The following is a 4,928-nucleotide window of genomic DNA, read 5'->3' on the forward strand; positions in this document are numbered from 1 at the left end:
AACAGGACAACAACCATTTTTTTTTGCAGTCTTATTTTCTGAATGAGGAAACCAAGGAACAGAGAGATGAAGTAACTTGCTTGAGGTCACATGCCTGGAGGGCCAACTGGAGGTGGGACCCAGCCACAGCCATAGAGCAGGGGAGACTAGGGTCTTAGCGGCTGTGCTCCCTGGCCCGGCTCAGAGGGCTGGAGGAAGGCGCTCATGATAAAGGATAATCATAATTCTCTCAGAGAACCAGTTCTTTGAAAAGTTTGGGCTGAGTTATATTTTTAGAAAAACTAGGACTGAAATTTGGAGGGAGCAGCAAAAGACCCAGTGAAGCTAGAGAGAAAGGTTTGAACAGAAGAGAGAAAGAGAAAAAAAAAAGATATGCAAGAACTTAACAAAGAAATAATTAAGGGTGTTGTTCTGGAGAGAAGCCTTGGGATCTGACTCGAAACTCCAGTTGAATGAAGGCAGGAGAGGACCAGCCAAGCCTACCAGGGACCTGAGTCAATACCACTCTCCCCCAAGAGATGGCGCCCGCGTCTCCTAAAAGAGACCCTGCTACTGCTGCTTCCCTCATCCCGAGGCTCCCCTGAAGGCTCCAGGTTCCTGTGTTGTTTGTATTGTTGCTTCAGAACATGGAAAACCTTTCCTGGAATTCCCCACCGTGGGGAAAACACCCCACTCTGTCAGCTAGCGTTAGTTAGCCCGTCACTGGCCAGAACCAAAACTTTCTGAGCGCAGGAAGGCCCGGTAGACGGTGGGCCGGCCCCCAGGCCCCTGGGCTGGACAGCACACCTGTAGGCAGGAATTCAGGACGGAGACTTCTTTCTGTTGAGCAGCTACCAGGTGAGCAGTTCCACAAACTCCTAATCCTCCCCACAAGCACTCTACCGAACAGGCATTATTCTTAATCCCCAACGCATAGGCCGGAAACGGGGACTCAGGTGAAACAACAGCTCGCCCAGGCGTGATCATGATCGCAGGGGGATGAAACCCCAGGGTCTGTGCCCATCCCTTCCCGCCACGCGGGGGACAGCGTCCCTGCCTGTGCACCAAGCCACCAGCCCCTCTGATATTACAGAAAGAAAAGAGGACAAGGCCCAGGTGCTTTGTTTTCTTCGTATTTGCTTCCCTTTTCAAGGTGGAAGCCAATCCGATTAATTAGTTGCTGGTTGCGTGCAGGCCAACTCCAGGGTTTAGTGTACTTCCTGCTCTGGATAGCTGTGTGACGAGTCACCGGATCACCGTAATCTGCACAGCTTAACATCTTTTACAGGAATGGGGAGTGAGCGTCCCTGTTTAGGAAACAAAAAGCAAACATTAGAGAGCTTTTATTTCAGTTCTTAAATTCCCCGCCCCCTGGTCCCACTTCACATCATCCAGGCTTACCTTTGAAAGCAAGAAAAGAAGTAAGGGTGTGTCATGTAGCCCACTGAAGGGAGGAGGCCAGGACTAGTGTTTCTTCCTCCCTCCTCCCTTTTCCTCTCCTGCCCTCCTGTCCTATCTCCCTGCCCCCCCCCCCCAGGTGTGAGGACTATGAGCAGCTTGTCTAGGGGGCAGAAACCAGAGCTTCTCAGTGTTAATGTGCACAACTTCGGGGTCTTGTTAATGTGCAGACTCTAAGTTGTGAGTCTTGGGTGAGCCGGAGACTCTGCATTTCCAACACGCTCCTGAGTCCATGCTGGGTGGTGCTTTGGACAACAAGGCATGAGGTGTCAATGGATAACATGATGCGAGCTGGCTACACCTACCTTGCTCTCAGAAGGGCCCAGCATGGGCTGCTGACTGTGGTGAATCCTGGCCAGTACAGTCACTGGTGGCACTGGGACAGGGGCCCCTGCACCACTTCAGACCAGCTTCTCTGAATTCTGCAGCTTCACATCTTGGCTCTTGGGATCCTTTGAACTCAGCAGCTTCTAATCAAGTCCTGGAGATGGACCAAGGCAAGTGGAAAGGAGAGACGTCAGGGTGGCAGCCACCTTGCTGGGGGTGCCTGCTTCAGGTTGGGCTTCAAATTCCTCCCATCTGAGAGGGTTGGATAACATTCCAGACGTGAGGATGCCCAAAGACAACCCCAGGCGTTCCGAGGTGGGTCCTGGGCTCTTGAACTGTCTGCCTCTTGACAAACTGCTCAGGTGATGCTGACCTGCACTAAAGTTCAAGAACCATCTCCAAGGTCATCTCCAGCTCTGACTTTCTTTTTTCCAAACTAGTCAAGCTGTCTTCCCTACGGTGTCGTGGTGGGATGACCAGAGGTTCTGCTGTCCAGGCGGTTCGGTTCCCCCAACCTCTTCTGCTCACAAGGAAGTGGAGGCCAGAGGAGTCAAATCTTGGTCACACAGCTGCCAGTGTAGGACCAGGACTCAGGCCAGATACTGGCTGCCTAGTCTAACATACCACCCTCACAGCCACCTCTCCTTCCTCCCCCCCACCCCCTGCAATACCCTACTTTATCACTACACCATCCCGCTCTCAGGCTTCTGCCCTGGTCTGCTCCTCCTGTCTCTTATCCCTGCATTTCCAATCCATCTCATCAGTCCAGTCTTCATACCAACACCAGACTAAGCTTTTTCCCAGATCTCTTATATTTTCTGCTCCACTCACATATTTTCTGTTCCTAGCTGACACACACACACACACACACACACACACACACACACACACACACACACACCATATATATTATATATTAAAAAGTTCAAACTCCTATCTTCTGAAGATTCTCAACACCAGTTGCCATTCAACACTAATCACCCGCCACTCCATCACTCCATTCCACGTCTTCCAGAAAACCGCCATTAGCCACTCTGTCTTCCTGACTTCTGGCATCCTTGGTTTGCTCATAGTTGAAAAATCATCTACCCTAGAGCTTCTTAGCCATTTATTTCCTCCTGCCAAAGTTTCCCCCATCCTTCCAGGCCCAACATTAGTACTCTCCCTCTCTGGGGATGTTTGTGAGAGGTAACCAGCCCCTCCTCTGACTTCTCACGAGGTGGGGTCTTGCTCATCTCACCTCCCCCAGAACCAGGCACCCTGCAGGCTCGCAGTGCATGCTGATAGGCTGAGGAAACGCATGGATTGCTGACTGACTGACTGTGCATGAATGACCCATCCTCACCACTTGAGCCTCATGATCTCCACTGATTAGGGAAAGTACTTAGACAGAATTTTTGAGTCTCTAACCCAAAATAGAAAAGCAAATGTAGCATGATCTTGGTTTATCCTTCCCCAGAAAGATAGAGGGCAACACTCATGACGCCATGCAGGATGAATGCGAAGATCCACCGAAGAGAGAAGAAAACAAATTCCCGTGGTCAAACAACTAAATGATCTGCGTTTCAGAATCATGTATTGTGGTGGTCCCCAACCCCTGGGCCGCGGACTGGTACCGGTCCGTGGGCTATTTGGTACTGGTCGCAGAGAAAGAATAAATAACTTACATTATTTCCATTTTATTTATATTTAAGTCTGAACGATGTTTTATTTTTAAGAAATGACCAGATTCCCTCTGTTACTTCCCTCTAAGACTCACTCTTGACGCTTGTCTCGGTCACGTGATACATTTATCCGTCCCACCCTAAAGACTGGTCCGTGAAAATATTTTCTGACATTAAACCAGTCCGTGGCCCAAAAAAGATTGGGGACCACTGATTTATTGGGTGATTCAGAGCTACAGAAACCGTTTATGCTTTTATAGAGGGGACTTGAACCGCCTGAAACCATCTTCAGAGTCAAGTTGAACAGTTTAGACTTTGGTTGATGTGACCTTAAAAATCATGAAAATAAACCCTTTGAGGTTCGCTCTGGGCTAGACATCAGAGTCGTGAACTGCGTTCTTCTCTGGGGAGTGTGGGCGACAAGTCAGATAAAGCAGAGTCTCTTATTTCACGCTGACGTCGAGCCAGGCTCCAGAAATCAGATCTTTCCCACCTTCCTCTTAAGTACCTACATGCACGCTCGGCTGTGGAATTACCCTGATAACCAACATGGAATGATGCTTTCTTGGCTCCGGCCATCTGGGTGGGCCGTCCACCCAGCCCGCGGTCCCCAGGTACTTTGCAAGCACCGCTCCACGTTGCTCCCTGGAACTCCCGCCAGAGACATGCGGGGCAGTGAAAAGAGTCATTGTTTCCATAACTGTCCACGAGCAATTTTCTTTCTTAAACCACATCTCCCTGACCCTCCTCTCAGAAAACAACCCGAACTGAGAATATGTTTTCTTAACAAACCTCAGTCAAATATCTTGGCTAGTTTGCCATTTTCTTTTAGCAGATTCCAGGAAACAGGGACGTCAGGGTGCCTTAGAAGCCCCGGCTTGAGGTTCCAGACATGTGAGATTCCTCCCCTGCGGAAAAGGGTAGCGAGGGGTCAGGTGCATGTTTTTTTCTCCTCTCTCTCCCGGTACAAAAAGTGTCAATTTGTTATTTTTCTTTTCTTTAAAAGAAAATTTATTGCCTTTTTTTTTTTTTTTTGTATTTTTCTGAAGCTGGAAACGGGGAGAGACAGTCAGACAGACTCCCGCATGCGCCCAACCTGGATCCACCCGGCACGCCGATGCTCTGCCCACCAGGGGGCAATGCTCTGCCCCTCCGGGGCATCGCTCTGCCACGACCAGAGCCACTCTAGCGCCTGGACAGAGGCCAAGGAGCCATCCCCAGCGCCCGGGCCATCTTTGCTCCAATGGAGCCTTGGCTGCGGGAGGGGAAGAGAGAGACAGAGAGGAAGGAGGGCGGGGGAGGGGTGGAGAAGCAAATGGGCGCTTCTCCTATGTGCCCTGGCCGGGAATCGAACCCGGGTCCCCTGCACACCAGACCGACGCTCTACCGCTGAGCCAACCGGCCAGGGCTCTATTGCTTTTAAAAACCTGAGCTCATGAATTTTTCCTCCCACTTAGGTGCTGATAGTGAGTCTTGGGAAACTTAGCTACTTGTTTCTTC

General features: G+C 50.4%; 1 long non-coding RNA gene across 1 annotated transcript; it reads right to left on the reverse strand.

Annotated features, from left to right (window-relative positions):
* Positions 1-1,173: 1,173 nt before the first annotated feature.
* LOC136393310 (uncharacterized) lies at positions 1,174-4,321 on the reverse strand. Its single transcript, XR_010749076.1, has 3 exons — positions 4,221-4,321; positions 1,743-1,918; positions 1,174-1,286 (listed from the first exon to the last, which is right to left on the reverse strand). It is a non-coding gene; the product is annotated as an uncharacterized lncRNA (long non-coding RNA).
* Between the last annotated feature and the right edge of the window lie 607 nt (positions 4,322-4,928).

This window comes from Saccopteryx leptura, chromosome 2 (assembly GCF_036850995.1).
Source record: "Saccopteryx leptura isolate mSacLep1 chromosome 2, mSacLep1_pri_phased_curated, whole genome shotgun sequence".
NCBI classification, from domain to species: domain Eukaryota; kingdom Metazoa; phylum Chordata; class Mammalia; order Chiroptera; family Emballonuridae; genus Saccopteryx; species Saccopteryx leptura.